This window comes from Heteronotia binoei, chromosome 14 (assembly GCF_032191835.1).
Source record: "Heteronotia binoei isolate CCM8104 ecotype False Entrance Well chromosome 14, APGP_CSIRO_Hbin_v1, whole genome shotgun sequence".
Taxonomy (NCBI): Eukaryota; Metazoa; Chordata; class Lepidosauria; order Squamata; family Gekkonidae; genus Heteronotia; species Heteronotia binoei.
Window position 1 is genome coordinate 38934619 of NC_083236.1, and position 24091 is coordinate 38958709.

Sequence of the window (24091 nt, forward strand, 5' to 3'; positions counted from 1 at the left end):
TACATTGCATACATGCAAACACACAAATGCAAAGTTGCCCTATACAGAATCAGACCCTTGTTCCATCAAAGTCTTCTCAGACTGGCAATGCCTTTACAGGTACTCAGGCTGTGGTCTTTCAAATCACCTATTGCCTCACCCTTTTAATGGAAGATACTGGGGACTGAACCTGGGACCTTCTGCATGCAAAGCAGATGCTCTACCGTGGAGCCACAGCCCCTCCCCTGCATTATCAGAATAGTTATAAGAAGCAGCTACAAAGTTTAACAGTTCACATTGGGACCAGTTACAATTTTTCAGGCTAGTCTAATTGACAGGGTTGATGGCAGAAGGAAAGAGGGATTATGTAAACCATATTAGGCCAGTTGGAAGATGGATTAGCTAAGGATGTTTATTTTCTGCCTCCCAAATATATAGAGATGACAAAGCACAGTCAAGTCCACTTTGATGTGTTGTGCCATGGAACGTACAGATCAAATTTGGTTGAGGAATTTAGTAATAGGGAATTTTGTGAGCGTCTCTGATTCATGTCTAAAACGGGAGATGTCGTGCTCTGTCTCGAGTTGATATTATAATATGTTTTTTCTTCTGAAACTGCCTACTCTAGACAGTCCCTCCCCCATTTTTGAGATGATATAACTTCTTTTTGTCCAGGTTGAAGTCAGAGAGCTTCTTGAAAGTTTGTTATTCTTGGGGGCTTGCTTTCTTACATGTCTCTTCTTGATTTTGTCATGACATTTTGCAAACCCTTTGTCTATTGGAGCTGTGCCAGATTTCTCAAATCCACACACACACACACAAAGGTTCTCTGAAATGAGTATTTTCCATGCTAACATCCACACAATCCTCACCAACAGTAGCTATTTTACCTGGTCATTTCAAGCTTCCAATAAGCTTCAACTGCTGACCCATTATGGATTTCTTTGGGTATTTCAATGCTAGGAGAATCGACTGTTTTGGATACTCTCTCCTTCTCCCTGCCTTATTTTCTCCATGAAACTTTCCCGTCTTGGATAGTCTTTCTGGAGAACTGTTCTCAACCAAAGTATCCTGCCATAATCCACTTTGACAGGAATACACCACTGATTGAAATGTATGCCTTTCAAACAACATTTCCACCAGTCCCATCAGGACTAGAATCTATTTCAAGGGCTTGTTTTCCATTTAAATCTTTGCAGTGATCTATAACGAGAAGAAGGGTGTGGAGGAGAGAGAGAGAGAGAAAAAGATTGAGAACATATTTCATTATTCCTCCCCTCAGGTGACAATTTTGAAGGTTTAATCAATTCCAATATCAAGATTTAATTTTTCATATTAATCCTGGAAATGTTGGAGCCAAGAATAGTGGTTTTCATTAGCACTGCACTGTGTTTTATGTGATGTTCAGTATGGTGGGTGTGTCCAACGAGACATTCATTTAGAGGAGACAAATCACACATGCAGTCATTTAATAATCAACTACAACATTTGGGAGGCTGTACTGATAGTTCAGTAAAAGTATCACAGTCTACTTTGGAATTGTTCATCACCAGCGAAATTCTGGTTGATCTCAGGAATGCTTCAGCAACTGCTGATTCAGTTCAGATTCGTCTCACCAGCTGCAGGCCAGACAGCCAGTTTTTCACTGAGCAATTCAGCTGTTCATGAACAACATGATCCTATTTGGAAGGTTACTTTCTGTGTATTCACACAACACAACACAGTGTGAACGATGGTATTTTACGTATGTACATTCTCATAGCCTAGTGGGTCAGGTTGCCAGCTGCCTAGTAGAGCCAGGAGGTCTCTTGAAATTGCAACTTAGACTACAGAAATCACTTCCCCTGGAGAAAATGGCTGTTTTGGAGGGTGTACCATGTGGATCTATCCCTCAAATCTGCAGGTATTTCCCAGTCCAGAGCTGGCAACGCTACTCATAGGAATCCTAGTCTTCTCCTTGATCTATCATCACTGTGGACTGCTCCACAGCCAATTCTTGAAATAAAAAGTGAACGAATTGGAACAGTGGAACAGGCTTCTTCGGGAGGTGGTGGGCTTTCCTTCCTTGGAGGTTTTTAAACAGAGGCTAGATGGCCATCTGACAGCGATGAAGATCCTGTGAATTTGGGATAGGTATTTGTGGGTTTCCTGCATTGTGCAGGGGGTTGGGCTAGATGACCCTGGAGGTCCCTTCCAACTCTATAATTCTATGAAATCAATCAGTCAGTCATTTAAAACTCTTTTTAAAGCCATCATGATGTTCCTCTAATGTTCCTCTAATGATGTTCCAGGTGATGGGACCTGGGTTTTTTTTTGCCACTGTATGACACGGGGTGTTGGACTGGATGGGCCATTGGCCTGATCCAACATAGCTTCTCTTATGTTCTTATGTTCTCTACAACTAGGCTACTGAAAGCATTGTCAGGCTGCAGCCTACGACCCCCAGGATGAATGGGGGAGGGGGCATGGCCTTGTGTACCAGCATCATGGAAGTGCTGAATTACCTGCATCATTTCTGGGGGTGGGGATGGAGGTGACCTGGAATCTCAGATGACATCACACCCCCTCATAATCCTGCCCCACACCCAGGGGTGGAATTCTAGCAGGAGCTCATTTGCATATTAGGCCACACACCCCTGATGTAAAAGAGCCTTGTAAGCTCTTGGAGGATTGGCTACATCAGGGGTGTGTGGCCTAAAATGCAAAGGAGCCCCTGCTAGAATTCCATCAGTGCCCACACCTTCCCACGAGTAGGATCCCTACTTAGATTTGCACCTGTTGCTATCTTTTACCAACAAGGGGTAGTGGTGAGAAATCATGGAATGGAACAATTTGGAACCCCTCCCCCAGTATAATGCATGTTCAGAACTCACAGGATTACTGGGATTGATAGAAATTGTAGGTCCCCCCCCCCCTCCCAGGCCTTCCAATTCAGTTCAGGGATGCATTACCTGCTATTATGATAATCTCTGGCAGGAATTCATTCAGGAGACAATTTAGGGCCAAACTACACAATGCATTTTTTTTAATGAGTCAGGTGCGAGTTCTCCAGACCTGACTCACTTTCCTTGCAGCCACCCAGCAGCTGTGGGAAACATTACTTTAAAAGCCCACAGGGGTTTGATTTGGCTTAGGAGTGCATTGGGGGCTCCTGCATTCTCCCATCCTACTTTCCTGAGCCAAAACAGCCCTGGGGGAGTTATCTGCCCCATTTTGGGGTCTGTACGTACATTGCAGCAAGAAATGAGGAAGACTCAACATGAGATGGATGGACTCAGTCAAGGAATGCACAGCCCTCAGTTTGCAAGACCTGAGCAAGGTTGTTAACAATAGGACATCTGAGTGGTCATTATTAAAAGCATAAAAAAGAGGGGCAACTTGGAATAAATGAAACTGAGTGACAGGATGATGGTGATGGCCTTATAGGGTTTTCAAAGCAAGAGATGAAAAGAGGTGGTTTGTCACTGCCTATCTCTGCACAGCAACCCCGTGGACTTTCTTTGTGGCCTCCTATCCAAGTACAAAACAAGGCTGATCCTGCTTAGCTTCTGAGATCTGACAAGGTTAGGCTAGCCTGGGTCATCCAGGTCAGGGCAAATGTGTCAATATCCAACCTTTATAAGGAATGCAGTTGCACACCAATCCCAAATGCTCCAAGACTCTGCACACATTTTCTGTAATCTGACAGGCCTGCACACTTATATATTTACTTCTACTTATTTTTAGTTATTTATCTTTATTCTATTTATTTACTTTATACATAGTCTGCTATTTTGCTGAGACTCAAGTTGGGTGTCAAAGATTTAGGTGTGCCTACGTAAACACAAGGACGGTGGCTGGAATAACTTCCTTTCCAATGAACTTCAAATGAATGGAATTGTTGCTCAAATGAGAGTTGAACTCAAGGCAGGGGTGTCTAGCATGTGGCCCGGGGGCCGAATCAGGCCCCCAGAGGGCTCCTATCAGACCCCTGAGCAACTGGCTGTCGTCTGCTTCATTCTCCCTCTCTCTTGCTTCCTTCTGCATCACAGCTTGCTTTTTCAGGCTTTCTCAAGCACACAGGAGTTACAGAGAAAATTCCATGTAAATTTGCTATGCTGTACTTTTTATTTCTATGCTAATAAAGGTATTTGAATTGGATTGGATTGAATACAGAGCAAAGCCTCTATTTTCTCCACTGACTGAGGTTCTTCCCTTGGTGAGGAAGGGGGGAAGGGATAGCTTGCTTTGCCAGCGTCTCTCAATCGCACAGCAGAACTACTGAGTCAAGCCTCTCTTCCTTCTATTGGCTGAAGCGCCTCCCTCTCCTGGTCCCGTGGGGAGGGAAGGAAAGAGCCAGAGCTTCCTTTGCCCAGTTCCCTGGATTGCACAGGAGAGATACAAAGAAAGCATCTTTAAGACCAAGTGCTAATGTTTTAAGCATGTTTTAAGTGTTTTTTTAAATAGTTGCTTTTGTCTATGTCCTTTATAAAGTTTATATCTCTGCTATCTAATCTTAAACAAGTACCCACATGGCCCAGCCTGATATGGCCTCATTTATGTCAGATCTGTACCCTCATAACAAATGAGTTTGACCATCCTGACTTAAGGGGTTGTTTTGAGTCACTGTGCTACACTAGACCTCGTGAGAAAGTATCTGTATAAAACATAAGCCAAATAGAAATCACACATTTTGAGGAATGTTTATCAGGGAAAACTGGTTTCTGATTTGGTCCCACATCATTCCAAGGCTCACTATTGAAAACAGACACATTTTTCAAAGGGATCTATATTTCATTATTCATGTTTAATACTGTTGCAGACTCCAGTGGATGGTGCTACCAGACTATGCTTTTTCACAAGATGCTGCCCTCTACTGCAGGACCGAAAACCAACCTGAGTAAAACTTGCCGTGTTCTTAATAATGTAGAAAAAGTGTTCCTAGACTGCCATCTTATGGCCTTATTAAGTAATGATAGCTATAATCTTTAATGAGCTATTTTTGAATGAAGTTTTAAGATGCACCTTAGTGACACCTTAAAGACCAAAAAGAATTTCAGGATGTAAGCTTTTGAGAGTCAAACTCCCTTCTCTCAAAAGCTTATACCTTTAAACTCTTATTTGTCTTTCAGATGCCATTGGACTTGAATCTAACTGCTCTACTGCAGATCAAAATCATTACCCCCAGGTGTGGAATTCTAGCAGGAGCTCATTTGCACATTAGGCCACACACCCCTGATGTAGCCAATCCTCCAGGAGCTTACAAAAAAGAGCCTTGTAAGCTCTTGGAGGATTGGCAACATCAGGGGTGTGTGGCCTAATATGCAAAGGAGCTCCTGCTAGAATTCCATCCCTGGTTACCCCTAATTTTAAGGTAGTGTAAATCTAGTGGGCCCTGGAAGGCTCAGGCAATCCCAGTCTTGTCAGATCTTGGCTGCTAAGCAGAGTGGGTTCTGGTTCATACTTGGATGGGAGACTACCAAGGAAGTCTTGGGTTCTGATGCAGAGGGAGGCAATGACAAACCACCTCTGATCCTCTCTTGCCTTGAAAACTTTACAGGGTCACCATAAGTCAGCTGGGACTTAATGTACTTTCCGCCAACAAATTTAATGGTTAAAGCTCAGTACCCCTCAAATACAAAATACACATATGGTCCAGCCTGATATGGCCTCATTTATGTCTCTGGGCAAGGCCTTCCTTCCTTCCTTCCTTCCTTCCTTCCTTCCTTCCTTCCTTCCTTCCTTCCTTCCTTCCTTCCTTCCTTCCTTCCTTCCTTCCTTCCTTCCTTCCTTCCTTCCTTCCTTCCTTCCTTCCTTCCTTCCTATGATGATTAATTTTATAAATGTTTGATTTATAAGATATATGTACGCATAATATGTATTGTTTTAATTGTTGAAGTGCCTGTGTTGTGAGCTGCCCTGAGCCTGCTTCGGCGGGGAGGGTGGGATACAAATTAAATATTATTATTATTATTATTATTATTATTATTATTATTATTATTATTATTATTATTATTATTATTATTATTATTATTATTATTATTATTATTATTATTATTTTCCTTCTTTGTTTCTTAGTGGTGCCATAACTCTCAAGAGGGAAATGAAGGAGAATCACACAGGATTCTTTGAGATTTCCATGAGCTTCAGACAGGATTGGGCCTAGATTGTATTGCACCCTAGGCAAGGCTAACTTCTGGTGCCCCCCCCCCTGCGCTGATAACATTACCGAGTCACATGGGGGGTGCCCAATTTGGCACCCCCAGAAGGCCAGTGCCCTAGACAATTGCCTAGTTTGCCTAGTGGCAGGGCCAGCTACAGACTTACCTCTACATTAAATCAGTTTCCCTTGGCAAGAACAACTAGTCCTCTGTACTGTTTGGCTGCTTCCCTGCTCACCCACAGTCGCTATCAGGCATCCCCTTGTTTAAATAATTTTTCATTTTAATGTTTTGTGATGTCACTAGTGACATCATGGTCCCCCCATGCCCTTCGATTTTTAGACATATTTTTGAGAATTTTGTTTCCTCAAAGGGGTTCTGGAACTCTGCTCTGGCTTGTTCACCAGGGAAAAAGCCCTGTTCCTGGGATATATTCGCAGAGGGAGAAGTAAATTCAAAACAAGGATATTTGAGCTGAAATAGCAGAGATGAGAAACAAGTAATTATCCATAAATGGAACAGTGTTGCCTAGTGGTTAGCAAAGTGCTCTTTATCCCAGAGGCAAGGCACCATTAGCGAAATAAAACCCTTGTACATAACCCGACATTTGACCAAAAAGAAAATGGAATGGATGCAAGTCATCAGTTCTGGTTGGTCAATATTTAGTGGTCTGAACATTGTTTTTCTTTGTGGTAAAGCCAGGAATGGGTAGTATCTAGTCAAAATTATGCTTGACCTGGTCACATCCAAGTTAGACTATTGCAAAGACCTATCTGTAGGACTGTCTTTGGAGCTTCAACTTTTCAGAAGCATCAGGTGGTATGACAGGCAGTGGCATGTTGCTGTGGCATGTTGCCACCATGAACAATTGGGCACATATTGAGTCAGGTCCTGCAACAGTGCTGGAAGATGCTGATCTTTGTTGTATTTTCCTTCCTAGCAGCAGGTCATTCCAACACTGGAAATGTTGAGCTTCAGAGTGATGTGGCCCATATGTACCACATACCTTATTGGAGCTAAGGAGAGGGGGAAAGGCAGAACTGCCCCTCCTCCTCCTTCTATCTGCATTGAGCTTGTGGATCCTTGCATCAACAGATCCCATACAGAGGGGGAAAGTTTCTGCTGAGAAATTGATTTATATCCTGGGCTGAGCCTGCTTTGGCTGGATGGGTGGGATATAAATCTCAATATTAAATTAAATTTCCCGGATACACACATTATAAATATTTATTCTGGTTTTAGCCATCCTTTATTTCAAGGAGCTCAGGGATACCTACATGGTTTCTCTTTATCTATTTTATTCTTACAGCACCTTTATGGACTAGTTTAGGCTGAAAAGATGGTTCAAAGCGCCTTGATGAGTTTCATGGATGTGTAAATATTTCAACCTTTCCAGGGCTAGCCGTACAGCCAAACCACTATACCACACTGCCTCCAGAGCTGAGCTTTTGAGAGGGACCGCATAGGACTGGTGAGTGTCATTTAGCCTAGTCTTTTGATACAAGAACAGTGCAATCCTATGGTGAGTTACTCCAGTCTAAGTCCACTGATTTATACCAATTTATGTAATTATTAATGTGGTCCCATCTGTGGATACTTAAATCCTGAGACTGAGGCCATGAGTGGACAAGACAAATCTTTGCACAAACCTCAAGTTTGCAGAAAAATCTGAAATCTTAAACAAATAAAACCCCCTACACCGAGGACTTAAAGCACCCTCTCCCCCAAAGTATAAGAGCAGCAATGGATGCTCTCAGTGCCCATTGCCAGACAACCACAACAACACAGCCAGCCTTCAAGCCTTTTGTCAGGAAGAGGCAGGGGAGAGATCAAGGCCCTTTTCTTTATTTGCTTCAAGGGGACTCCCTGGCTGCAGTCAGATGACAAGTTTAGCGCATTTTGGCTGTACTTCTAATTTTATCCATATAATAGACTAGAATAGTTTATTTGGTCAATAACCAGTACATCTCTTTATTTAAACCACAATACCAATTTTATCCAGCGTTTTTTTTGTGCTGGAGAATTTTGTCTAAACATCCACCTGTAATCTGCTGGTCCACATGCTCAACCCACAGTTATCCATTCAGATTATTGCTGTTTGGTAATTACAGAGAGGGCAATTGGATGGCTTCCTTCCCCACCATACACATGGACATAAGTGTGTATGCAAATCATCAGCTCCTTTTTGAAAGCTCCATAGTCCCTCTGGCAAGCTCTGTGATCATTGGTTCCTATAAAACTGTATTGACCTGCCAGAAAGCACTCCCTTTCCTGCCTGATGTTACTACCTTTCCTATTTATTTCATAGGACTCTATATATTTATATGGCACTGCCTGAGTGCATCCTGCACCTTTCCATCTTCACATAGAGCTTTCCCATCAGAGCAATATCTTGAAGTGGCTTGGAGTAAAAAAAAAGTTGTAGAGGCAGAATCCTGGCTGCAGATATGGGAGCCAAAATAAGGATTATTTTCAGCACCATCCAACCACAAGAAATGACAGAAAATGTCATTTTTTTGGAACTTGTTGCTCTAAAACACACACACCCCTTGGACTCCAGATCACAAAAAAATATTGTGGCAAAGAGGCATGCAAGCAGTGATTGCACAAAGATCCAATAAGGCACACATTACTTTTTTTTAAAAGGCGAAAATGGAAGTGAAGTTTCAGACTTCCCAAATGACTTGACTTCGCAACTGGGGAATTCAGACATCTGGTAATGCAGGACAAAGCCAGTTATATCCATAAATCCTGGGCTTTTCCCAGTGTCCGAAAATTCACAATTGAGAAGAGGTGAGATTGGAGAGGTGACCACTGGGGAATGGGATGCTGATGGTGCTGTATCCACAGGGTAACAAACGGCTCATCTGACTGCAGCCATTGAGACCAGGCTTGGCAGCAAGCACTCAGCAACTTGATACCATTAGACTTGAATAACTCACTCAGGCCTGTTACTTGCTATTATTGAACAGCAGCCACCTTATGAAAGCTTCTGTGGTGCAGTGGTTAGAGTTTCAGGATTTGAGAAAATTAAGTTTGAATCAATATTTTAAATACCAAAGATACATAAATCTGACAACCCTGGAAGTCTCATTGTCTTGAGTAGGCCTGGTCCGCCCACTAAGCAAATTAGGCATTTGCCTAGGGTGCCGACAGGGCGGGGTGCTGAATTTGAACTTCCCTCCTCCCCTCTAGGCAAATGCCTTCTTTGCCCTGCTACCCTGCACCCTGCTGTGCCTCCTCCTCCCTCCCTTCCCCACCATTTCAATGCCTGAAATGTTGAGTGCCGTGCTTCCTGGGCTCTTTAAAGGCACCCCCTGCCAATCAGCTGATTGGCGAATAAAAGGGCACTGGAGGCTCCTGGCTGGAGGCTCCTGGCTGCTATGTCGGCCCTCATGATCAGTGCAGGGTTGAGCCTGGGGACGGGCAGTAGCAGTGTGAAAGAGCGGCCGCCACTGCTACCTCTCTCCCCCTTCTTTCCTGGATTGCGTGAGAAGGAAGGGGGGAGAAGGCAGTGGTGATGGCTGCTCTTTTGATGGCTTGCTTGTCCTTCCCACTGTTGTTGTCCCCAGGTTCAACCCTGCACTGATTGTGAATGTACCAGAGGGCCGGCATAGGAGCTGGGCACCTCTGGTGCCCTTTTACCCGCTGATCAGTGTGGCGCTCAACCGCCCCTTCCCAGGCATTGAAATGGTGGGGAAGGGAGGGAGGAGGAGGCATGGTGTTCCCATATGTTCCCCAGAGGGTACTTAGATCAGGGACACAGAACCTGTTATCGACTCCTGGCCTGAGGGAGGCAAGACTGAAGACCACTCGAGAGAGAGCCTTCTCTATAGCGGCCCCCTATTGGTGGAACCAAATTTTGGAAGAAGAAAGAGCCTTGCAGGACCTTGTCCAGTTATGCAAGGCTTGCAAGACAGAAGTATTTCAACTTGCTTTTAATTGATAGCTACATATGAGGATACTCAAGAAGACTGAAATTATTAGAATTTACCACTAGCACCAAATTGTTTTAATATGTTTTAATTGTTATACTGTTTAAGGTTTTAATTAGTTAATGCTCAATATTTGTAAATGTTTTTATTGTTGTAAGCCACCCTGAGCCTGCTTCAGTGGGGAGGGCAGGATAGAAATCCAATTAAATAAATAAATAAATGATGGGGTGTGGGGCAGTGGTGGAGTAGAGTGGGGTGGGGTGCAGCGAGTCTGCCTGGGGCGTCATGCACCCTAGGGCCAGCCCTGGTCTTGAGTATAGGCACCACCAGGGCCATAGCCAGGATTTTACAGGAGAGAGAGTGAGAAACAAAGAAAGCAAATAGATGGGGAAGGGAGGGAGGAGAAGGGGGAGGAAGGGGGAGATAGAGAGAGAGAATAGATGGGGAGGTAGGGGAGAGGAAGGAAGGAAGGAAGGAAGGAAGGAAGGAAGGAAGGAAGGAAGGAAGGAAGGAAGGAAGGAAGGAAGGAAGGAAGGAAGGAAGGAGAGAATAAGAAACAAGGAAAGCAAATAAATGGAGGAAGGGGGAGAAAGGAAGGAGGAGAGAGAAAGAGAGGCAGGGAGGGGCAGAAAGAAAACAACTGTAACTTTAAATGTGTTCTCCAAGTCCTTCCCTACACCCCTGGCTTGGCTTGAAGAAGGGATGCCTTTTCCCATCTTGCAGCTCCCTTGGTCTCACCTCCACACATTGAGATCCTGACTCCAAGATCAGCCTGCAGCAAGATGGTCTCGCTCTCCCCCTCCACCACCACCATATGCAGACCCCCCTTCCCCTTGGAGGTTTCTCTTGCTGGGCAGTTTAAACTGCAGAGCAAGAGGAGCCTGTCCCAGAATCTGTGTGGGGTGGGGAGGTCTCTCCCAATTACACACATACCTTGCTTGGAGGCTTCTCTTGCCTAGTAGTTTAAATGGTGCCAAGCCCACATTCTCCATAGCCTGGCTAGGTACGACTGGAGGGAGGGAAGCTGAGCTGCAACACAGCAGCAGCCACTGGGAAGGCATAGGGAGAGTGGCATTTGGTTGATAAGTATTGGGGCCAGGACTGAAGCCTTGGTGTTGAAGTGGTGGGGCAGGGACCCTGGGGGCCCCACCATAGCTACAGACCTGGGCACCACCATTGTAAGAGTATCAGGTTATATGGATAGGGCAGGGTCGGCTCCCCCAGTAGGCAAACTAGGCAGTTGCCTAGGGCACCGGCAGGGCAGGGGCAGCAAATTCTGCCTTCCCCCCTCCCCCGTAGGCAAATGCCTAGTTTGCCCACTCCCCAGCATCCTCCCCCCTCCCTTCCCCACCCCATGTTGATTTCAATGCTGGAATGGGCTCTAGTGCTGCATTCCTGGCTATCCAAAGGTGCCCCCCCGCCCCAATCAGGTGATCCAATTGGTAGGTAAAACTGCGCCACAGTCATGCTTGTGTCTATCAGGACCATCCGTGTCTGTCAGGACCATCCAGGAAGTGGGAAGTGGAGGAGTCAGTGGCAACAGGGCCACCCTTTCAGGACACTGGTCCTGATAGACATGGAGCATGGCTGTGGCACAGTTTTACCCACCAATCGGATCACCTGATCAGTTGGGGGGGGGGCGTTGGATAGCCAGGAACATGACACTAGAGCTTGTTCAGGCATTGAAATTGACATGGTATGGGGAAGGGAGGGGGGAGGAGAAGGTGCAGCGGGGAGGGGGGTCAAGGTGGGGTGCGGAGCTGCAGGGGGGCTTTGTGTGTGTGTGGGGGGTGCCAGGCAGCAAGTCTGTCTAGGGCACCATGGAGCGTCGGGCCGATACTGGGATAGCGAAGGGCATGAACCAGCTCCTGAACTAAAGTTCATGACTAACTTGGGCTGGTTTGTGGCTTGCAAGGTGAAGTTCATGGCAGAACAACTGGCATGAACTTTCCATTAATTTTTAAGCTGTTTATGGAGGTTCATGTGGGTTCATGACTGGATACATTTCCAGAAAGAGTGCCTCCACTCCATCAAAATGTTTACCAAACTTCAAAGCAACAGGGGGGATAATTCTGCAACCTTGGAAACACTCTGGTTAGTTTCAAATAAATCATGTCAGTTTCAATAGCCCCTCCCCCTTTGCTGATCGTCTTGTGTTCCCTTTCCATTTTCTTACACAGAGCTTGCAAAACCCACCTCCTTGCTTGGATTTCTTGTGACTCTGTGCTTTGAGAGCAGTCATCTTAAGTTTGCAATGCTAGTGGAATTGTACACATCATAACTTCAGGGTTTCTCTGGTTTGACATTAATCCTCCTTTTGCTTGCATTGCCTCAGTGGCACTGGGTTCTGCTAGCCACTAGTTCATTGTACTGGTTCTGCTGTGCTTGCAATCCCCCCCGCCCCTGCCAAACATGATTCTGTGCTTCACATCAGTCCTATTGAGCTGGCATTGCTACAATGGCACTAAGTTCTGCTGGCTACTAATAAATTGCACTGGTTTTGCTGGGGGTTGTACTAAAAGGAGTGAAAGTTTTGCTCATTGCTTTGGGCAAAGTTTTGGAAACAATGTGGGAGGTTTGGAAACCTATCAGAGATTATGGGGGCCAGGAATACCAAATGACTTGTATTGTCTCCGTGGAAATACTTTACAGCACAAAATACTTGCAGTGAAAATGTGTAGTGAAATGTCAATTAATTTATCTAAGCCCAGATAAACTGCTGTGGGATTGGAATAACAGGCCCCAGAGTGGAATGATGGTGCCCAGAAATAGAATGTGTGCTCTGGAATTGGAATGACAGCCCCTGGGAGTACAGATGTATTCTGGGAAAGGAATAACAGCCACTCAATAGGAATGATGATCCTTGGGAGTAGCAGAAGGGTTCAGGGGCTGGAATGACAGCCCCCAGAGTGGAATGACAACCACTAGGAGTAGCAAAGGTGTTCTAGGACTGGAATAACAGCCTTCAAAGGGGATTAATGACTTGTCATTCCACTCCCAGAGCTCTTTTGCTCCACCCAGGGGATGTTATTCCACTCTGGGGATGTCATTCCAGCTCTCAGAAGTTGTCGCTCCTGTCTGGTGGCTGTCATTCCAGTCTCAGAACCCTACTGCTCCCCCAAGGAGCTGTCATTCAAATATACTGATTTTACTATTCAGAAATCGGTGTAATATTTGTACAATTGTTGTTTTTCCTGTTTTGTGCCAGTGTAAGGCAGGGGAGAAGTGCAGTGCCTCTTCTAAGGCTGTTTTGGCCTTGTAAGCTGCCCCTGCTCACCGTCCTGCCCTGCAGCAAGGACTATGGTGGCCAGGCCATCAAGCACATGCCTTGCTTGACCCAACAGCAAACACCTGGGAAATCACTACTATACAGCAGCCATCGTATGTGATCCAGTGTGGCATTTGCTTAAAAGTATCAGACTTAGTATTCTGAAGACACAGATTTGAACCCCCACAATGCCTTGGGTCAGGCACACACTCTCAGCATAACTTATTTCACAGGGTTGCTGTGAGGGTAAAATGGAGAGAAGAAAACAATATAGGCCACTTGGAGTCCCCGCTGAGGAGTAAGGTGGGATATAAATGAATTAAATCAATAATACTGAAGACTAGGAGGCAGGGAAGGTAGCTCAGAAAGGAGAGGATATGGGGACTGCCAGGAAGATGGAAAGAGGAAATTGTGTGCATAGGGGGCTGAGGGGAAAACAAAGTGCCCCCTACAAGTCCTTGAGGATTCCAAGCTTGTTTCATCTCACGTCTAGTGAGACAATTTATGGAAATGCTTGCATTTGTCAGTGCCTGTTCTGCCTTGCTATCAACACTGCATCTGTTTGCACCATGTCTCGGCTAGGGAGAAGATTCACTCGTTTGATGGGGAAACAAAACAAAAGTCAACCACCGTCTTTTAAATTGAGGAAATTTAAATCACACAGCTTTGGGAAACTTTGTAAAGGTGAAAACACTCAACAGCTTTACCTGAACATAAAAAAGGAGTTTTGTGCATTTCCTTTCATATTTTATGTGCTTCATGAGACGCCTCTCTTGCCATTGATCTCTTTGAGTGGCCTTTATTTTCGAAGGAAAGTACTCCATTACAGAAGCAACCTGCTGGGCTCAGGCAGGGTCTATCGAATCCTGTGTCTCTAAATGTTAATAGCCGACAATAATTTTGTTAAGAGATCATTACAGAGTGATTTCCAGAGTGCTGGCTTTGTGTGAATTGGGTTCAAGTAAACGGAGTTTTAGACACCTGTAGTCTCTAAGACATTTCTTCTGAGATTTTGCTTCCCACTCTTCCTGCAAGAAACTCAGGGCAATTCATATGGTTGGCCTCTTTTACTCTCACAACAGTCCTGTACAGTTGGTCAGGCAGGGACAACAATAGATTTATAGTTGTTTAGTTTATTAGGGCTGCTGTCTTCCAGGGGGTGGCTGGAGAGCTCCTGGGATTACATTTTCTCCTAGAGAAAATGGTAGCTTTGGAAGATGGACTCTACTACTTTATATCTCATTGATGTCCCTCGCCACAAACCCCACCCTCCTCAGGCTCCACCCCCAAAATCTCCAGGTATATCCCAACCCTGCGCTAGCAACCCTATTGATGGTGGAGTCCAGATCTCTGCAACCCCAGTCCATGACTATGACCATCATACATCCCTATTTTTTTTTTCATTTATTGTGTATGTATTAAAATAATGGAATCTCCCTTAAACAATCTTTAAGGATAAAACAAAAACAAAACTGTGTTACAAGAATTAAAGTCTGCATAAAATAACAAAATACCTCTACAGGACAACAAATGAAATCAAGGTTATCCATAACGCTATCAAAATGTTATAATTGCTGAGCCCACTAAATGCTCCCCAAACCCAACAGTCTTTCCCTTGTATCCAAGCAGATCACTTGCTAAATGTCCCCAGAACATAACAGACTTTCATATAATTAAGTACCAGCAAGGAAACAACTGACCAGATTTCTTTCTTGGTGCTACTGCTCAGGGATTGAATTCTAGCAGGAGCTCCTATGCATATTAGGCCACACACCCCTGATGTAGCCATTCCTCCAAGAGCTTACAAGCTCTTTTTTTGTAAGCTCTTGGAGGATTGGCTACATCAGGGAGATGTGGCTTAATATGCAAATGAGCTCCTGCTAGAATTCCACCTCTGCTACTGCTGAGAAGGTTCTTCTCAGTAACAGCTCCTAATACCACAGACTTCAGGGAACACACAATAGGGCATCAATGGAAGATGGCTTTATAAATTCATGACTCAATTCTCAACTCAAAAGAAGTTCCCAGAGTGACTTACAAAATGGAAGCTTTTGTTAACTTTCAGTAACAATCTCTGGTGGATATGCTGAGAGGTGCTATCTGAAGGGCTTGGTCTTTCAAAAGATGGTAGAATTAAAAGATGCCCCCTGCCAGTGCCTACAGCAGCTCATGGTGGAATGCTGGGACCGTTCCTAAAATGGGAGGCACTATCTCTTATCTTTTCTGGAAGAAGGTGGCCTTCTCACCCCATGCCTCCTCATTTATGAAACATATGTCCATAAATCTTTGAATACCAGACACTGGGGACAAAAGGTTGTGGATATTCATTTCCAGAGTGCTGGCTGGCCTGCAACGCACAAAAGCTCACATTGAAATAAATGTTGTAAGCTGTTAAGCTGCCTCTGGAATTTTATTTTGGTCTAAATGAACCATTGGACTGATCCAGTGAGGATTTTTAATACTCTTATCAAATCCTTGATTTTCTCTGTGTGTGGGTGAGTTCACATCAGTCCAAGTTGGAAGAAAGGAAGGATGCTACATTTTCTCACATAAATAGTTGTCCTGCATTATAATGAAATGGGCAGCCCAATCCAGACATAAGTGGTGGCCAGCTGTGGTGTAGCTGCCACACTGCTAGTAGACTTTCTGAGGACTTCCACACACTAGAGCGTGGGGAGGGGAGAGGCATAGCTTGCCGTGAGGGAGACAGTTGCCATGGTAATGCTGCTGGCATAGGCACACAAGGGAGGCAGAGGCAGCCAGAGGGGAGGGCCAGCCCCCCCCCCCCCATTGGCCAGTCCTTGCACATACACCGTGGCTCATGAAAGTCAGGGATGGGGAGAGGCGGCCCCAGAGAGGCTGATAGCCATCACCAACCCACCCCCAAACAGAGAATGGAGCCAATGATGCGCAGACCATCAAAGGCAAAGGAGAGACACCCCACCAACACGGGGAGGGAACAGGAATGAGGCTGGGCATGCGCGCACGAGAAGCCTGGCTTGGTGGCGAGGTGGGGGTGGAGGCGAGACAGGCCCGCACGGGACCATGGAGAAGCTGTCAATCCCTTCACACTCTCCTGCTGTCAGAGACTCTGCCAATGGCAGGCAGACAAGCAGGAAGTACCAAGTGCAGGAGTTTGCTGTCATAGACAGTGGCTGGAATGTGTGTCTGGGAGTGAGCAGCCCAGCAGCAGACACCCCCCCACCCAGAGATCCCCTGTGTTGCCCTGACGCCCCCTGCCATGTACACGGAACACCTCCCCCAGGGGCCACAGAACTCAGAGTGCAAGTGCATCAGCCTCAGAACTCTGAGTCCACTTCATCAGCCCCCCCCCTTAGTGCCCAGTGTACAACACAGGAGGTGGTGGTGGCTACAAGCATAGACAGCTTCAAGAGGGGGTTAGATAAAAATATGGAGCAGAGGTCCATCAGTGGCTATTAGTTACAGAGTGTCTGTGTGTGTGTATTTGGCCACTGTATGAAACAGAGTGTTGGACTGGATGGTCCATTGGCCTGATCTAACATGGCTTCTCTTATGTTCTTAACAGCCCTGTGGGGTTGGGTAGGCTGTCAGCACAGGCAGGCTGAGGGGCAGCACTCCCCTTCCCTGTCCAGCCACGTGGGGCTCAATGTGGTGGCTCATAGACCTCCCCCCCCACAAAACCAAGTCTGCCTACCCTCCCAGGCATTCCTTCGGAGAGGGGGGGGGTTGCCCAGGGAACATGCAGCAGATGCCAAGCAGGAGAGACAACAGAGGGCACAGCTCAGACTTTATTTTTCTGGAACAGAGTGCAACAGTCTCCCTGGAACGTTCTGGGCAGTCTCACCATTGGCGGGGCTCCATTCTGAGCAGTGGGCAGAAACAGCTGAGGGAGTGAGGGGGCAGTGGAGCAACATGTGCAGAAGCCTCTGTGTTGGAGTCCCACCTGCAAAACAGAGATAGAGATCAAGAGCACCTGCAGGGGCGGCGGCTGAAAGAGCAGGCTGCATTTCAGCTGAGCGCTCTCTTAAAGGGACAGTCTCTGATCCACCTCCCCGCAATGGGGCAGCTGCCACACACACACACACACCCGTGCCCTGCCAGGGGTTGGGAACGCAGCAGAGGGCAGACCAAGGGAAGAGAGCAGGCGGTAGCACAGGGGAATGGGATCAGGAAATGCCCCCTACCGGAGCCCACTGCCTGGCTCAAGTGCCAGATACACTTACACACCAAGCAGTTGAGAGTGAGGGGAGGGGGAGGCTAGGGGGGGACAGTGGAACTTACCCAGCCATGGGTGACAGTCCTCGCATGTAGAGCCTCCGGGAGCCCAGAACCTATGGATACCTGGAAACAAGAGCAGTTAGCCCCAGGGGAGAGACCTCTTGTCAAGCGCCGATATTTCTCTCCCCCTCGCAAGTCAAAGATACTGTCAAAGCTACGGCACAGTGCAAAACCTGTCACCAACGTGCCTGCCTGTCCCTCACTCTAAGTCTGTATGGCCAAGAGCTCGCTGGCAGAACTTCCTGCCACGCGCTCCTCTCCCTAACAACTGAGTTGTGCGAGGCCAGAGCAGAAGTATTTCTAGGACAGGGGAGACTGCGATTGGGTGCTGGGCAGGGGGCTCGTCAGCCCGAGGCGCAAGGGAATTGGCGAGGCAATCACGCCACTCCCTAAGGGGTTTGCGAGCTTCTGCAGTGGCAGAGGCGACCTTTGTTTATGGTTTCAACAAGTGCCTATGGGACACGGCGCTCGGGTGGCCCCCGCCCACGTAACTCCCCTCCACTGTGGCGGCGCTGGTTGTATGTCAGTGCAAACCCTTCCTGTGCCCACGTAGCAGCTCATCTGCTCCCAAAAGATTTTCCGTCCCCCCCACCCCCCCAGATTGTGCTGTAAAGCACTCAAGAACTGGGACCCAGGTTTCTGACCTCAACTGACAATGCCTCTCCTTCCAATGTGAACAATGATGTGGTGGAGTAATTCTTCCCTCCATTGATGAGGGCCCTGCCCTCATCATACTTCTAAATATAGAGTGCACAATAAACTGATCTGTAATCTATCATTTTAGCTAAAGGAAGGAATTTCAACAAATAACCACAGTGAAGAAATTTAGTGTTGCTTCCTGATTTCATGAGCTAAACTAATTCAGGCTAGGATCTGAACAGTGGTTGAAGACTGCATCCAAGCATTCACATACGGCTTTGGCTGGTTTGTTAATGGTTTAGCAGTCATTTGTTACTGGATTTTCCCATGGGTACAAACAATGTTTGTTCTAGTGCAATAACTGGTCATATCTACGGGACTACCTCCTTCACTATGTCCCTGGAAGAGGATTATGCTCTACTGGTTGAAATCTACTGGTGATCACCGGCCCCAAAGAGGTACAGCTGTCCTCAACGAGTTCCAGGACCTTTTCAGTCCTGGCCCCGACCTGGTGGAACTCTCTGCTGGAAGACACTAGGGCCCTGCAGTTCCACAGGGCTAGTAAAGCAGAGACATTCTACCAGGCTTTTACCTGAGGACAGCAACGGTTGGCAGGCTGCCACGCGCTCCATTTAAGGGAAGGACTGCTCCCAATGCCTTGAAAGCAGAACTACAGCATATATAAAGAATGTCCATTGGGTTGCAATTGCTTTTAATTCATTGGTTTTATTGATTTTATGTGCATTTGTGTTGTACATCACCTAGAGCCCAGCATTGGCCAGGATGAGGCGATTCACAAATTTAATTAATTAATTAATTAATTATGATGATGATGATGATGATGTGAGGACAGGGCTTCCAACTTCCATGTGGGTCCTGGAGAATTTCTGGAATTACAACTGATCTCCAGGCGACAGAGATCAATTCCCCTGGAGAGATCAGCAGCTTCAGAGGGTGGACTCCATGGCATGATGCCCTGCTGAGGTCCCTCCCCTCCCCCAATCCCACTATCCTCAGCCTCTAGCCCCCCCCCCCAGGAATTTCCCAACATGAAATCAGCAACATTTTGTGTGAATGAAGCCAAGGTTTCTGAAGTGTTCTGAGTGCATTGCACCCAGCGATGTACATTGCTGCGCCATTGTTTGATGGCACCATCAGATGGCTTTATTGGCTGTCTCCCACTGAAGTGATGAGGCACATTCTCCACAAACCTCATGACAAGCTGGTTGGGGGGTGGGGGGAATGCCCCATTGTAATGAGCATTGAACCAGGAACTGATTTTCTGTCATTTAAAAACAAAGAACGGGGAATGTTTTTGCAACTCTGCATGTACCTTTTTACGTTCAGTCCAAAGCATTAATAATCAGCCCTTGTTGGAGAGAAAGAAAGACACCGTGTCACAATCACTCCGTAAAAAAGATTATCACTGCCTTGCGCCTTCGTTTTTAATAAATATTTGCTGTTGGCTTGCCAAAAAAGCTGCGGAGTGTTGTTTGCCAGCCCCAGCCTTCCCTTTCACATACAATCCATCAAACCCAAAGTGCTAAACTCCACAGGAACATTGGTTCTCTTTATTCATTCCACATACTCTCTTTGGCTCAGCAGGGGCAAATAACCTGTCTTAAGTTGTGGCAGATGCTATTTTATAAGGTTTTTTTAAAAAAGGAAAGTGAATGTGAAGTCGAGTTGGATTACTGGTGGCATTTCCTCTCAGGGTTCATAAGAGCCAGACAGACAGCTGCTTCAGAATTCTGGTATGTAGAGTTCCTGTATGCCCTGAAAACCCAGTTCAGCAGTTGTGCATATTCCTTAGTCCCCTGTGGATACCTCTGCCCATCTGTTACAATGCATTGGGGCCAAACAGTAACTTAATCAATCCTGTCGTCGATCTTTGGTTACTGCACAATGTCTGTATTACATGAAACATCAAGCTGACAATAATTAAATGTTGTCTATGGTTACCTGGGATGAGTACACACTCTCCTCTGAGGTGCTGTATCCCTCATGTACAGTCCACTATGTGCACCCTCTTATTTGAGACTCCAGTGGCCTTACAGCTTTATGCCTGACATGCACAACCTTCTTTCCTCTTATGGGAAGAATCTTTCTATTTGGACCTTCACATGGAGATCTCATGTCAGATGTTATTTTACGTAATTTGTGCATGGGTGGAAGAGGAGAATGCTCAGATACTCAGCTCTGCTAGAATAACCCAGTTTAATAGATGACCTTTGTGGAAGTGTTACTGTTCCTTGCCGAAGTCTTTGGTATATCTTTGTAGAACAAAGTTTGAGTCCAATGGCACTTTTAAGACCAACAAAGTTTTATTCAAGGTATAAGCTTTCATGGGCATGCACACTTCTTCAGCTACAATGGATTTCTTTCTTTCTTTCTTTCTTTCTTTCTTTCTTTCTTTCTTTCTTTCTTTCTTTCTTTCTTTCTTTCTTTCTTTCTTTCTTTCTTTCTTTCTTTCTTTCTTTCTTTCTTTCTTTCTTTCTTTCTTTCTTTCTTTCTTTCTTTCTTTCTTTCCTTCCTTCCTTCCTTCCTTCCTTCCTTCCTCCTCCTCCTCCTCCTCCTCCTCCTCCTCCTCCTCCTCCTCCTCCTCCTTCTTCTTCTTCTTCTTCTTCTTCTTCTTCTTCTTCTTCTTCTTCTTCTTCTTCTTCTTCTTCTTCTTCTTCTTCTTCTTCTTGTCATTAATATAGGTGAATTTACTGATAGGGTTGAATTACACATTATTGTCTGAGTTCCCCACTATGTCTTTCAGTCAAATGTGTGCTGCAAATCCCCTCTGTGTAGAACCTAATCAAGGTCAGGACTGTAGTATGCCAAGATAAAGGGCTTCAGATGTACTGATCCCATTGGGGCAAATGGGAGAATTATTGTGAGGGTTGCCAACCTCCAGGTGATTAGTTCTCCTGGAGAAAATGGCCACTTCGGAAGATGGATTGCATGACATCACATCCCTGCCAAGCTCCTTCCCCTCCCCACATTCCACCCTTCCCAGGCTCCCCCACCAGTTCCAGTTTGGTGTAGTGGTTAAGTGTGCCGACTCTTATCTGGGAGAACCGGGTTTGATTCCCCACTCCTCCACTTGCACCTGCTGGCATGGCCTTGGGTCAGCCATAGCTCTGGCAGAGGTTGTCCTTGAAAGGGCAGCTGCTCTGAGAGCCCTCTCCAGCCCCACCCACCTCACAGGGTGTCTGTTGTGGGGGAGGAAGGTAAAGGAGATTGTGAGCCGCTCTGAGACTCTTTGGAGTGGAGGGTGGGATATAAATCCAATATCTTCTTCTTCAATATCTTCCCCCACCAAATCTCAAGGAATTTTCCAATCTGGTGTTGGCAACTCTAATTATTATTGTTGTTGTTGTTACCATTTTTGTTGTTTCTTGGTTCCTGGAATATTGCTGAATTGGGCATTTAGGGCATTTGAGCTATTACCCATTGTTTTCCTTTTATATATATTTTATGTGGGCAGAAACACATTTGGATATCTCAGCAGACTGTCACAGTCCTAACATCTAAACACTTTACAACAGGAGAGGGGAGAAATGTCCTTTATCTGGAGTACGTGGTTAAGAGTCCTACAGTCACATGAATAAATAAATGTTGAGAATGCAGCTCCAAATCAAAATGCTCCTTTTCTTTGAAAATGTCAGAACAGAATAATGAAACACAAGCAGAGCACTATGCAGATTCTCTGACATTTAACAGCAGCACTTAAAAAGGCACAACAGATACAGTCAAAAGACTGCTAGTAGATGGATTGGAGCAATACATGAACGCACTGGGAGGCAAAGCCCAAAGCCCTCCCTGTATCTTATCCTGCCCCTGTCTCTTCTTGCACAATAAGCCCAAGTCTTACTCTGGCAATGAGGGGGCAAAGGGTAACCTTTTTGTGGTTTTGCCTTGCTTTATTATTATTATTTTTTTTGCAACTTAGGATACTGTTTATCAATTCATAAAGTTTATAAAAAATTTTTTTTAAGTTTTAGAATTTTACTGGCTGGCAAAGTTGTTTTTCATCCCAGGAAGTCCTTAGGGTGATTTCCTTCCTTATGTATTTTTTCATCTAGCTCCTTTGATTCTGCTCCTCAAGGGGACCAAGAACAACAGCTAGACTACCTATAGGGAGGTAGATGAAAGTAAGCACAAGGGGAGCTTTAGAAGATACCACCCCTCCTTCTTTGATTCCCTTGCCCTTGTAACACCTCCAGCAATCCAGCAAAGTGGTGCAACATCTGTGCAGCTTTAACTGATTGGAGGCTCACTAGGCTCACCATTTCCCACATCTGCCTCCAATCCAAAAATAACAATACAGACTGCTGCTATTTTCTGCTGACTGATCATGTAGTAGCATGCAAGCAGTCACTGATTTGCTTTTATATCACATTTGCAATGGAAGTTATGAAGAGCACAAGCAGGGCTGGTCCTTGACTGTCTGGCACCCTAGGCAAGGTTAACTTCTGGTGCTCTCCCCCCCCCCACATTGATAATGTCACTGAGACACATGGGGACCCCCATTCAGTGACCCCAGAAGGCCATCACCCTAGGCAATCACCTAGTTTGTCTAGAGGCAGGGCCAGCCCTGAGCACAAGAGCCCTTTTCATTCAGGGTACCTCTAGATATGAATACCAGGAATACAAGGAATGTTGATGTACGTTTGTAGAACAGTATCAAGATTAAGAGGGAGGGAAGATGACATAGTTTAGCTTGGCCTCATCAGCTCTCAGAATTTAAGCAATGTCAATATATGGAAGAGAGGCAATGGCAAACCATCTCTGCTTCTCACTTGCCTTGAAAGCCATGTGCTGGGGTCACCATAAATTGTCTGCAACTTGATGGCAGCTTACAGCACAACCACACACATCAAGGAGAACCCTGTTGGATCAGACCAGTGGTCCATTTAGTCTGGCATCCTATCTCACACAGCAGCCAACCAGTTACTCTGGAGGGCCAACAGCAAGGCATAGGGCTTGAGGCTGTCCTCTGATGTTGCCTCTGGGCATTGGTATTTAGAGGTTTTATTGCCTCTGAATGTGGAGATCTTCTTTAGTCACCATGGCAAGCCGCCACTGATTGACCTATCCTCCATGAATCTGTCTAATCCCATTTTAAAACTGTCTGTAGGGACAGTGCAGTGTTTTACAGCTATTCAGGAGCACATGTGAATAGTAATAAAACGCCACACAAAAAAGAGCATCAATGTATGTAAATGTATGCAGAGAAAAGTGGGATAGAAGTGTTTTATACAAATACACTATAATTGGATCAAGGTTGTTTTTTGCAGCATTTAATCCATTTGCACAAGTACTTCAGCACGACGAGGGTGATGGTAAACTGAATGGAAAGAACATCCTTCAAATGTGAAATTAATTTCAGATATTCTAGTTAAAGCTTGCCTTGACCCGGATGGCCCAGGCTAGCACAATCTTGTCAGATCTCTGAAGCTAAATAGGGTTGACTCCGGTTAGTATTTGAATGGGAGACCAGCAACTACCCTGACCTGGATAGTCCAGGCAAGCCTGGTCCTGTCAGACCTCAGAAGCTAAGCAGGATTGACTGTGATAAGTACTTGTATAAGTACTGTGATAAGTACATGACTTGTGATAAGTCCTTGAAGTCCCCAGTCAGAAGGACAGGGGTAGGCTCTATTCAGCCACCTCTCTGAATATCCTCCAGGCCTCCAAAAGGGGTCAGTCACCAGAGACTGACATAACTTTCAGGTGCAGACACATACAAATATACAAAAATACCAAACCCATCCCCAAATAATATTAAAATAAAACTTCCCACAACTATTTAAAGCACTGCAAATAGAGACACAGCCAGATTGCACCAAGGGTCCAGTGTGACCACAGCCATTGGCGAC